This window comes from Bos indicus x Bos taurus, chromosome 27 (genome assembly GCF_003369695.1).
Source record: "Bos indicus x Bos taurus breed Angus x Brahman F1 hybrid chromosome 27, Bos_hybrid_MaternalHap_v2.0, whole genome shotgun sequence".
Taxonomy (NCBI): domain Eukaryota; kingdom Metazoa; phylum Chordata; class Mammalia; order Artiodactyla; family Bovidae; genus Bos; species Bos indicus x Bos taurus.
The window spans coordinates 6,062,767-6,075,712 of record NC_040102.1 but is presented as its reverse complement, the minus strand read 5'-3'; the positions used below and the strand labels follow the sequence as shown (position 1 = coordinate 6,075,712).

The 12,946-nt window shown below is 50.3% G+C and overlaps 1 long non-coding RNA gene across 1 annotated transcript; it reads left to right on the top strand.

The window, feature by feature from the left end:
* Positions 1-3,646: 3,646 nt before the first annotated feature.
* On the top strand, positions 3,647-11,771 carry LOC113884975. Its single transcript, XR_003509077.1, has 2 exons — positions 3,647-4,145; positions 11,516-11,771. It is a non-coding gene; the product is annotated as an uncharacterized LOC113884975 (long non-coding RNA).
* Positions 11,772-12,946: the final 1,175 nt, after the last annotated feature.

Here is a 12,946-nt window from a genome sequence, read left to right as displayed (position 1 = left end):
AGGAACTCTGGAGGCCACGAGGCCTGCAGGAAGCTCTGCCTTCTGTGCACAGAGCCACGGCATTGCCTGAGTCTTTTTCATGTTGAAAGGGCAGATTCCAGGGAATTCCTTGGCGTCCAGTGGTTAGGACTCGGTGCTTTCACTGCCAAGGCAAGAGTTCCGCCCCTGGTCAGGGAATTAGGATCCTTCAAAGCTGTGCAGCACAGCCCAAAATAAAAGACAGATTCTAGAGTTTCACTGCTGGCAATTTTCAAGCAGGAGCTTTTCGTGAAGGTGTCCCTGGTGATTCTGATGGGCTGCCTCGTTTGGAAACTGGCCACTAAAAAACCCCATAAAATTCACCACCTTCTTTTGCTGGATGGGAACGTGAGGGTGGTGGCCTGGGACACCTGAGGTCATCCGCACCCAGCGGCGCCTGAGCCCTGATTCAGGAGGGAGGTGTGATCAACACCAGACGCAAACAACTCCTGCCTCCGGGAAGCGGGCCGCGGACCAGCAGACGAGGACAGGACCCAGCCGGCTGCGGCCAAGGTCAGGCGCCAGGGAGAGAACAGGAGCAAGTGCCAGGAGTTCCGGGGCTCGTGCTACCCCCGACCACCACGTGAGCTCCACTAACCGAATAATCAGGATGCAGACCTGCCACGGGAACATGGAGGGTTTCTCCCCGGCCTGTCCCTCCAAACCCCTGCCCCTTCTCAGAAGCAAATACTGCTTCCACTCGGTGATTTTCTGTTAGTCTCCGGGCTTTCCCCTGTGTTTTCATCTGTGGATGTGCACGCACGTAGATTTTCTTTTTCTTTTACCCCACACAAATGTGTTTAAATCTGAAGTTTCTTTCTGAAAAGACCCTGACCTGAGCTTTCTCAGGCAAAGAGTGTTAATGATCGCCACCCCCCGGAAAGCAGGCCCTCCTGACGCGGCCCCAAACTATAAACAAGGCCTTGAGTCTGTTTTCAGACACAGCAGAGCGGAGTGGAAATAGCTACCGTGGACCACGTGAAAAGGTAAACCGAGGGGAGTGCAAAATTGCCGAAAAGATGAGTTTATTCAGGAACAGCAGTAATTGCATCAGGGCACACAAACTGTAGAAGCCGTAAGTGAGTCAGTAAAAGGTGTGGGGTAGGCTGTGTTTATGGCCAGGAAATGTAAAGAAGGGAGAGTCCAGTTAGTCTATTAAAATAAAAATCAGTTTAAAAAAGTACACAGACCAGGCCTGAAAGTTCCCTGAGCAGACAAAACCAGCCCAGGCAGGCAAACAAATCTCAGATGAGCCTAACCCAGGTCATTTCTTTTTCTCACCTCTGGAACCATAAGCAAACCCTCCAAGGCTGATATGAGGCAACCTATGACCAAGGCCCTCTCATTTAAGAAAACTGTAATATTATCACTTTTCTGTAAACCAGGCATTTACAGAAACTCTGTTTCTAGTCCTGAAGTTTTATTTTTCTGAGGGCACATGCATGAGATTTTCCATTTTATATCTTCCGGTTCCATTTCAGATTGAAATCCTTTCACAAACGTGGGCTGTGGCATTTAGAGAAGGACTGTTGCTGGGGTGCCAAGAGTTTGGGGAGCTCTCAGGAGTGGAGTCCCAGGAGTTCTGGGGTCCTAGGAGACAGAGAGTTAATTGAGGTGCAGACACGTGTATTAGTCGGGATGGCTGCTGTAACGAAACACACAGGCTGGGAGCTTGAAGGGTAGAAGCTCCTGTCTCGTGGTTCTGGAGGTGGCCTTCTCACCGTGTGCTCATGTGGCAAAGAGAGCAATGAATCTCTTCCTCTGCTTATAAGACTACCCGTCCTACAGGGATGGAGCCTTGTGACTTCTTTCAGCCTTAACTACCTCCTTAAAGGCCCCACCTCCAAACACAGGGCTTCAACATGGGCAACTGGGGGACACCATTCAGTCCATGGCAGCACTCATTTCATTCATTTCCTCCAGCGACTGGTCATCTATACCGACAGCAGACTCTCCTGGGAGGGGAGATGATGGGGGTCTCCATGCGGCCCCTCCCTCAGACCCCACTGATGTCGGGGGAAGCAGCCAGCATGCCAAGAACGCAACAGGAAGGAGGCTGTAAAAGGGCAGCCCAGAAGTACCAGCCACTTTTAGGACGAGGGGAGGTCAGGGAGGACTTCTCAGAGGTGGCTGGCAAACAAGAGAGAGGCTCACCCACAGGAGCCGCCAGCCCCCAGGAGCAGGGTGCCTTCTTCCCTCCTGCGGCGCTCAGCACATGGTGGTTATGTCATAAATATCGTTGAAATGCAGTCGAGTCCATCTCTGCTGCAGAGCGCTCCATGCTCCGTAGTCACGCAGGGCACGTGGGCTGGCCCAGGGCCCGTGAGCTGTCAGTGAAAGTGGCTGTTCTTACTCTAAGGAGCGCCGCACACAGGTGCCCCGCCAGTCCCTCCCCTGATCTGTGTAAACAACACACATGCCAGCTGTGCCGACCTGACGGGCTCTGTCTGAATCTCCCTGGTTCACAGATGGGGCAAGTCCAGCCAAGAGGTTGTCCCAGCCGTGGTGCCAGGCTCGGCAGCTCCACTGAGAAAGCGGGAGCCTGGAGCCCTGCTGCTGATGAAAAAGGGAACCGCGGGCTGGAGGCGCACGTCTCTGTCCACTTCCTTCTCGTCCAGTTGCTTTCCCCCTCTCTTTACTCTCCCAGCTCTCCACCTTCAGTCACGTTCTGGACTCACATTCTGCACCTCGGGAAACCCAAACCGAGACACTGCTTCTGCGGAAATGTCTATGCAACTCACCACCACTTCCCCAAATCACCTCCTCCTCCTGGTTATGCTACCTTGGTCCGGGGCATCACCTTTTACTTAGACGGAGCCAGGAATCGAGCTCAATCTGTCTCCTTCCGTGTCTGGGGGACTTTTCCTTCTTAACATCCCTGAATCCATGTCTCCTTCCTTCCCCCCTTCACGACCTTAGTTAAGACCCTCATTGCTCCACCAGCTCCTCCCCTTTCCTCCCAAGTCCAGTCTTGCCTTTCTCCACCCACACTTCCCTGAGACGGTTTCTAAAATGGCAACTGGCTTGTGTATTTCTCCTGATTCAAATCTTCCCAGACCTCCCTATTGCCTAAGGAAGAAACCAAAGCCAAACTCACACACGCTTCCTCAGATCCCCACCTTGTTCCATGGTCTTCACTTGCTGCCAATCAGAGCGCCTATCCAGTGCCATGGCAACGGCCCGTCTGCTTGTCCATCTCAACTAGACTTTTGCAGGAAACCAACATAAATCTTGGTCCTCACTGCACCCCAAGACCCTAAACATCACCCAGCACATAACAGGAACCACATATACACACCTGAGTCAGTGAGTGAAAGGAGAAATGTTTGAATACGACGAACTCTGTCCCTTCCCCTAAATTTTGCTGTGCACTTAAAACTGCTCCAAAAAATTTGTCTTGACCCCCCCAAAAAAAAGTTTAAGTGGCAGAAGAAGCTCATAGATTATAAAAAGATTTGAGAGATATTTTGATTTAAAAAAAGCAACACCAGCCAGAAACTAGAAAGACTAGTATTAGTCAACCTTGGGCCGGAAGAAAATTCCAAAGGTTGGAGGAAAGGCAACAGTCCAGTCCGGCTTTTGTGAGGGACGAGGGTGAAGTCCGGGGCACCATGTGGAGAGCGCAGCTCAGCTACAGGCCTGACGCGGGCTGCCAGCCGGGCGGCCGCCTGGCTCAGTGCCCCCGGGGCCACCTCTCCGGCTCCCGGAGCCTCTGGCGGGAGGGGTTCCAGCGTGCACTCCCGTCCCGGGAACTCTATCTGAGCAGCTCCGCGGGGACCCAGAGCAGAGCAGGCGGGAGGAGCCGCCTCCAGGCCTGCAAGCGCCGGATCCAGCTGCAGCCGGAGGGAGACGCGCGTCCACGTGACTCCCCGACGACTCAAGGCTTGATGTGAAAGGTTATTTATTAGAATCTCTCCCTGGCGTTGGACGCCGCCCTTCACGTCGGTGTGTGCGGTTGTGCAATCCTCCAGCCCTATAAAGGCGGTGACCCTGCCGCCTCTGGAGCCTCGGCAGCCCGGCCTCCCCTGAGCCTCTCTCCCCAGGCCTCCGGCTGCCCGCCGCCACCATGAGGTTCCTCCGCCTGCTGCTGCTGGCCCTCGGCCTGCTCCTCTCCCAGCTGGGCCCAGGTGAGCCGGGACCCTGCAGCGCCCGGGGCTGGAACTCGGGGCCGCGTCTGAGGTTGGCCGCCTCTGCGACCCGAGCCCGCGGCAGCAGGAAGGCCTCTCCGGGGCTGAGCGGCCTGTCCGGGGCAGATGGCGAGGGGTGGTCCGACCGAGGGGTCCAGGCCATCCTGAGTGCGAGGAGTGCACCTGCCTGCCTAGAGCCTCCCTGGGCTAGTTCTCCCAGGAGCCTGAGGGCAGCTGAGCAGCAGGAGGGCCCTCCCATCTCTCATCTCTCCCTCAGGGCTCCCTTCCCTCTGCCCTTGGCGGGGATATCAGGTGCCAGGCAGCCCCCACATCCCCTGCCCTGTCTCTGTCTTGGGCATCCAGAAAGTATCCTCTGTGAAGGGGACCCCTACTCCATCTGCAAGATGCCCCCTTACCCCCGAGAGGCGCAGCATCCCAGCCAGCCCAGAGGTGCACCCCGTCTCGCCAGGTCCCAGGGTGGGCCCTCCCAGGTGTTCTCCTGCAAGCAGGTGCCACCTGCCCTGCCCACAAGACCAGTTCCGCCAGAGTCTTTGACTCACCTGCGTGCAGACACTCAGGGATCCACCTTCCTTGAGAAATCCGCTCACATCCTCCAGGGTGGCCCATTCCCCAGTGCACCGCAGGGGAGCTCTGTGTCAGGCCAGGGGATGCCAGTTCCTCGGGGTCAAATCAGCAATGCCCCTGGTGTAAGAAAAGGGGAGCCCCTGCCTGCCAGAAGAATCAAGAACACAGTTTATCCCAGCCCTGCCACTCAGTCCCAGGTCATCTCCAGCCAGTCACCTCTTCTGGCTTTCAGTTTCCCCGTTGGCAGAGTGAGTGGGCTGCGGCAGAGGGCTCTAAGAGCCTTAAGCTCTGGAATTCTCTGCAAGCCCTGCTGTGCTTTCCTCCAAGGCAGCACGTCGTTGGGCAGTTGTGCCTCACTTACTCCAGGGGTTCCTCAGAGCTCCCCTCAGACAGCTGGGTTCCCAAGTATTCCAATGCAGAACTTTAATGTTTCCAGTCGGGACCCTTAAGAGACTCAGAGAAATCCATGCAGTGTCCTGCTGTTATCACACTCATCTCACAGCACGTGTGTTCATGAGCAGCCGTGCAAAGTCTCTTACCGCAGCTCAGTTCACACTCAAAATGTTTGAAAGCCACGATATTAACTTGAAGAGTTGTTTCCAGTCTATGACATCTAAGTAGGATCTCAAGCATCTCATCCAAAGCCTCAAAAAAGAGTGTTCCCAGGGACTCACAGGAGGAACTGAACTTACTAATCACTCCTTCCAGAAATGGCAGCTGATATGATGGAGCGCCCAGCATAAACTGGACTGGCTTAGATACTGCCCTTGGACGACAGGCAAGCCCTGTCGCACAGAAGCAGCAGCAAAGAGGGCCTCAGGATGGGAACCCTCAGGACTGCTCCCCGAGCCCAACTCCTCTTCTAGAAGGGGCGGAGTGGGGTCCTCCCCACCTCTGGGCTGGAGCTGGGGGGGCCTGAGCGGTGGGGTCCCTGCAGGTGGAGCACCCCCTCTGAGACCTGAAATGCTCACACCAGGAAAGGGGTTGCAGGGAAGGGCAAGCTCGACACCACGTTTTCTGGGGGATGTCGAAACGTCTGGAGGGGAGGAAGACCCCAGGTGTTTTCTGCGTCAGAACACACCAGGGTCCCCAGCCTGTGTCCCAGGGTCAAGGTGCCCCGTGCTCAGGCGCCAGCTGGGGTGTTTCCCCTCCTTGTGGTTGTGTGCTTGTTGCTGTGTGCTGGTTGTTGCAGCTGCTGCAGCCACCCCTGCAATACCCGCCCTGCCAGCAGGCTGCCCCAATGCCAGAGGCCTAGTGCAGGGAGGGAGGCGGCACTGCTCAGCCACCCCGAACCCCTATAGGGTTGGTTCACTCCTTTTCTGGAAGAGCCCTCAGACCGGGTCGTTTCACAGGTAGGGAATCGAGGCCCGTGAGGCCCTGGGGAACCAGCGCTTTGTGGTCACTGCAGGAGATCCTAAGACTTGGTGTTCTCTTGAGCAGTCTTCCTCCCGGTCAGAGAAAAAGGCCCGTGTCGCCCACTGTTAGCTTACACGGGTGATCTTTGTGTGAACATGGAATAATGTCACAGTGGCAAGGCCACCCAGGTCCCTGCAGAAGCTGGACGGGAGCCCAGCAGAGGTGCTGAGAAAGGCTGAGGCTGTGTCCTCGCTGTTCATGGAGTATCCGGCAAAGAGCTGCTGCAGGCAGGCATTGCCCTGGAATGAGGGGACGCGTCGGGGAACAGCCCCGAAATCCATGGCCGCACATTTGAGAAGCAGAGCACAAGCAAACCGGTTACAGAATTCCTTAGCTAGTGACAGTTGTGCTGTAAAATGCTGTTAAGACCACAATGCTAGGGGAACACTTGACGATGAGAGCTGACGGGACCTCGAGGAGCCAGGAAGGCTTTGTTGAGGACTCTGAGAAGTGAGGGAATGATGAAAGTCATTTTTGAGTTCATGGAATTTTCAAAATAATATTTCTTTTAACTCTCTCCCAATTAAAAGTCAGGATATGTCACACAAAAAAATCAGATTTTTATCTTCTTTTCTTAAAAAAGTTTTAAAATTTTATTTAACTTTTAATTTTATATTGGAGTATACTTGATTAAAAATGTGTTATGTTCAAGTGTACAGCAACATAATTCAGTTGTATGTATACATGTATCTACTCTTTTTTCAAAATCTTTTCCAGTTCAGGTTGTTACATAATACTGAGCAGAGTTCCCTGTGCTATTCGGTAGGTCCTTTTGGTTGCGTTCTCCGTGGCTTCAGTCAGTCTGTCTCTGTGACGCCATGGAGTGTAGCTCGCCAGGCTCCTCTGTCCATGGGATTCTCCAGGCAAGAACACTAGAGTGGGTTGCCATGCCCTCCTCAGGAGATCTTCTTGACCCAGGGGTTGAACCCAAGCTTCCTGTGTCTCCTGTATTGCAGGCAGATCCTTTACGTGCTGAGCCGCCAGGGAAGCCCTTTGGTTATCCACATCAAATATAGCACTGTGTACATGTTATCTTCTCTTAAAGACACAACAGATGTGGCAGACTCCTGCATGGCAGCAGTGAGCTGCGGCTAAAGAGTGGCTTTGCCTCCACACAGGATGCAGTCCTCAGGACACCGCAGACCCCACCAGTCCCTACTGCCTCACCTCAGCCCATTTCACAGAGCTGTGTTATCTGCCTGGCCAAGGTGGGAATCTGGATTTTCAGCCCGAACTTAACTAAACCAGTGAAAGTGAAACTGGAGTCATTTTTGCCCAGGGGTGCTTTTGAAGAGCTCTGGTACCAAAGTTCTTTATCTCTTAGCCCAGAAAAGAATTCAATGAGAGGCAAAGTGATAGAAGTGATTTATTAGAATACAATATTTATGAGGTTTAAAAGTGGGCAGGCAATGGGGTGCTGCACCCCAAAAACTTACAGCCTTCTTTTATAAGCAATGGAAAAGTGGGGAGGGGGAGAAGAACTTCTTTGACTTTCTTAAGTGGACATCATGCTTCCAACATTGCTCCTCCTCCAAATTGAGCAGGGGCGTTTTCTCGTCCCTTCCTGGTCAAGCTAGGTCTACAAATTAGTTCTACTATGTGTGCAGAGAGCATGTCCTGGGGTCATTGACTCACTGAGCTCACTGGGCAGACGTGGGTCTCATGCCGCCGTTGTTTTACTGTTTTGAGCCATGCCTCTTGCCTCTGCTGCATGGTTTGGTTGCTAAGCAATGTGCTTGGTTTTGAGGTTAAGCAAACCTGCTCTCTCGAGTGATCACTAACTTACAGGGGTCTCCCATATTTTTCTGCTTGCAATCCCCTAGTGGGATTAACTATTTAATCACCTATTTTGTCTCTTCACTCTGCCTCTATCAAAATGAGAGAGGGCAAGGTCAAACCACATGGGAAGGAGAGCTGGTATGAGAGCCCAGGAGGTAGGTGAGCCGCTCAGTCGTGTCCGACTCTTTGTGACCCCACGGACTGTAGCCTGCCAGGCTTCTCGATCCATAGGATTTCCCAGGCAAGAATACTGGAGTAGGGTGCCATTTCTTTCTCCAGGGGATCTTCCCCAACCCAGGGATTGAACCCTGGTCTCCTGCATTGCAGGCAGACTCTTTACCATCTGAAAATCCAAGGGATCCCCTTGAAAGCCCAGACATCCAGATAAATTAAAAAAAAAAAAAAAAAACAGAGCTCGCACTCTTACTTTAGTCCTCCCAGCTCAGCTACGGGGAGGAAGACTCATTACCCCCATTCTGTGGCTTAATAACTTGGCTAAAGTCACATGATTGGTAACAGACAGAGCAGTGACTCTGTCAAACCCAGGCCATCAGCTCCAACACTGCAGGGCTGTCAAGGCACAAAGCATGCTGGGACCAGGGTGAGGGCTCAGGAGAGGAGCCAGGGATGTAGGGAAGCACAGGTCAATCAGGCCTGAGGCAGCAGGAGACCCCATCTGTGTTCAGGTGGGCCCCAGAGGCTTTCAAACCAGAGTCACAGAATCAAACATGGCTTCTTCTTCTTTGTAAGGATCTATTTCTTCATTTTGGCTGTGCTGGGTCTTCGTTGATGTGAGGACCTTCTCTAGCTATGCAGCGGAGGCTGCTCTTTGTTGTGTGTACAGGCTTCTTGTTCTAGTGCCTTCTCTTGGGGATGAGCATGGGCTTTCCGGAACATGGGCTTCAGTAGTTGCGGATCCCACGCTGTAGAGCACAGGCTCAGTAGTGTGGCACGTGGGGTTCAGTTGCTCTGAGGCATGTGGGATCTTCCTGGGCCGGGGATCAAACCCATGTCTCTTGCATTGCAAGGCAGATTCTTAACCACTGGACTGCCAGGGGTGCCCCAGACACGGCTCCTTTAAGTGATTGGTCTCCTGGGTGTGGAGGCTGGTCGGAGGAGAGGCCCTGTAATCCGGACTAGTTTTTTATAGATTCTACATAGCAGCCGTGCCAGTTGTAAGCATGACAAATATCTTCCCTCACTTTGTGCCTTAGTTTTTCACTCTCTGAATTTTCCACATTATTTTAAGGTGGTTAAGTGTGTCATATTTTTTCCTTTAGCATTAGTACTTTGATGCCTTAAGAAATCTTTTTCTAGCCCAAAGGCATGAAGAGTGTTCAGTGTTGTCTTCTGAGGGCTTATTGATTTTCCTTTTACATCTAGGTTGATAATCATCTGGCAGTGATTTTTAATGGGCACGTATGGTGTGACTAAGGGTAAAGGGTTTATTTTTTCCATTATGAATATTTAATTGTTCCAGAACCAAGCATGGAGGAGGCCATTTTCCTCCACTGTTATGCTGAGGCACTGTTGTTCAACTTTCAGTATCTGCATGGATCTCCTTGGGCATCTTCTGCTATTCTGTTTGTATATTCGTCTGCCCTGTTCCGTTGGTATGTTTGTATCCTCACCATCTGGTCTAATTACAGTGGCTCTATGCTGCTGCTGCTGCTGCTAAGTCACTTCAGTCGTGTCCGACTCTGCACAACCCCATAGACGGCAGCCCACCAGGCTCCCCCATCCCTGGGATTCTCCAGGCAAGAATACTGGAGTGGGTTGCCATTTCCTTCTCCAATGCATGAAAGTGAAAGGTGAAAGTGAAGTCGTTCAGTCGTGCCCGACTCTTAGTGACCCCATGGACTGCAGCCTAACCAGGCTCCTCTGTCCATGGGATTTTCCAGGCAAGAGTACTGGAGTGGGTTGCCATTGTGCTCTATAATTAGTCTCAAAATCCAGTAAAGCAAGTTCTCCTGCCTTCTTTGCTAAGACTGCCTTAGCTATTCTTGGTCCTTTGAATTGCCACAAAAATTTTAGAATCAGCTCGTGAAGTTTCATTGCAAGAATCTCCTGGGATTTTCATGGTTTTGGGGCTAGCACTGCAGTTTAATTGGGGGAAAATTAACATTTTAAAAATAATTAACCTCCAATGCTTAAGCATAGCATTTCTATTTATTTAGGGCATCTTTAAATTACAAAAAAAAAAATACTGTATTCTTTACAGATAGAGATATTGCACATTATATTTTAGATTTGTAACAAGGCATGTTTTATGCTCTTCTATAAGGTGTTTTTATTTCTTTATTTTTTTCCTGTTGATTGCAGAAGTAAAATTCTTTTTTTTCTTTTTGTATATGATCTCATGGACAGCGAATTTGCTAAGCTTTCCTGTTAATTCCTTTTAGACTGCCTACATATAATCATAATATCTGTAAATAGAGACAGTTTTATTTCTTCCTTTCCAACGCTTCTACCTTTTGTTTCTTTCTTTCTTATCTTATTCCCCTAACTAGTACAATGTGGAATGATAATGACTAGCAGTTACGCTCGTCTGATTGCCATCTCATGGAATGTTTCCGCGCTTGACCATTAAGTGTACAGTGTGCTGTAGGCTTCTGTAAGTACTCTTTATCAGGTTAAGGAAGTTTCTTCCAGTTCCTTATTTGGTAGGAGTTCTTTCTTTCTTTTTTTCAATCATGAATCAATGTTGAATTTTTTCCAATATTTTCCTGCATCTTTAACATAATATAACTATTGACTGATTAGATAATGAGAACATTTAATCTCAATTCCTCTGTCAGTTAGTTAGGAAAAAGTGATACATTTCTTGGAGAATTAAATGCAGCCATAATGGGATGGACATGTACACACTGCTATATATAAAATGGTTTATATAAAATGGTATATATAAGTACTATACCTCCAACAAGGACGTATTGTATAGCACATGGAACTCTGCCCAATGTTACACGCCAGCCTGGATGGGAGGAGCATTTGGGGGATAATGGATACATGTATATGCATCGGTGTGTCCCTTTGCTGTCCGCCTGAAATTATCACAACATTGTTAATCAGCTATACTCCAATATAAAATAAAAAGTTTAAATTAAAAAAAAAGTAACCATAAAAGTGCTGTTTCCCGACCGAAAGAAAGATGACCAGCCTCAGAATCTTGAAAATGATTGAGATCACATAATCTAGTCTCCTTAATTTTAAATTTGAGAACTGGGGTTCAGAATGTTTGAGTGCTTTGCTAAAAATCACACAGACTCATTCTAGATAAGGAACGTAACCAAAGCACTCTGATGAGATATGTTGCTATTCCTTTTTGGCCTTATAATGTGCTGAATCTTCAAAGATAATGCCAAAAAATGAGGGCTCACTAAGGGTGGAGACACCATAACCCACCAGCATTGAGGGGGCTCTTCAGATGCCGTGTTTCACGAGTAGCTCCTCAGGTCATCTTGGGGTGAAGCTCTTACAAGGGAAACCCCTGTGACGTGCTTTGCAAAGGGCTGTCTGTCCTGCTTTCCCCTGAAATCCCTGTGGTCGCAAGCCAGGAGTCTGACATGGTTGCTTTTCCCTCCTCTCAGGTGCCGGCCAGCTTACGGCTCTCGGCCAGCGGTCTGACAGCTACATATGTGCCAGGAAAGGGGGGACCTGCAACCTATCGCCCTGCCCCCTCTACAACAGGATCGAAGGCACCTGCTACAGGGGCAAAGCCAAGTGCTGCATCCGTTGACTCTGAGCTGGGAGCGATGGCAGAGGGCACTCAGGAGCCACGTGGAGTATTTGTAACCATTGTTTTAATAAAAGGATTTTGTGAGGCGGACATCCTTGAGACCAGAATGAGTCTTGTGTCTCCTTTTGGAAGGGATTAAGAAAGTTTGAAGTTTGAAAGCGCAGACAGGCCAGGCCGCCTAGCCCACCAAGTATGGGACTGGGGGATGCTGACGAGGCCATGAGCCTTGCCACCTCCACTCTGATCCATCACCAGATCTACAGGTGAGCGATGCAGAGGGTCCAGTGAGACCGAGAGCACATGATAAATGACACAGCCTCAGGCCCCCTCATTCGTAGCAGAAGCTCATCCCAGACCCAGTGATCTCAGCAGCCTGTCCATCTGCTGAGCCCAGAACTGCTGCCCCTGCTCCTCCCTGGGCTGGGACAGTGGGCTGTGGGTTGGTTAACCTTAGCATTTGAGAACTTTCATTAAGACCATAAAACTATCCTGAGTAAGGAGGCCTAATAGCTGGTTCCTGGAGGACCATTTCGAACTCCGGCACAGTCACATGATCTACTTACACATCACTCACAGAAGCATCTCCAGGACAACTGCCCCTGCCTTTTGTCATCTCTGCACCACGAGGCCTGTAGACACCCACTGCTGGGAGAGAGAGGGTTGCCTTCCCTTTACTCCAATAAATTTCTTACAACTCCTGATGATACACACACACACTGTCCTCTACTTCATCTGGCAAGAGTAAGTCCACATTCCACTTCGATCAATCACAAGCACACATAAAAATCAAGCAATGTAAAAACGTGGGGGAATTCCCTGGTGGTCCAGTGGTTAGGGGAGTGAGTAGTATCAACTAAGTCCTTGTGGTTTATGAGACAACAGATGGTGTTTAAAGTTGATAAGTGAAAATAAGAGGGTAAGCATGTCATTCAGAGAAGGACCAGTGGAAGGCAGTGGCTTCCAGTTATAAATACTTTGAAGAATTTCGTTTTCACAAAATACATGTATATTTGTGTAAAATGTATGCAGAGTTTGTATGCAGAACATATATTTTGAAGAAGCCAGACATGACTGTTGTCCAATGGAAAAGCCACAGTCATCTAAACACACCATCATCAGTGCCCCTCCTTAGAGCAGTATCTACGAGATTTGCATCTGTGTGGCATCTGTGTGTCAATCTTCAGCACTGACATTTTGCTGGAGAATGGCCTGTTCCTAGGAGGTACGAGCTGAAGTATTTAGGGCTGGCTGAAATGGCATCACTGACTCGATGGATGTGAGT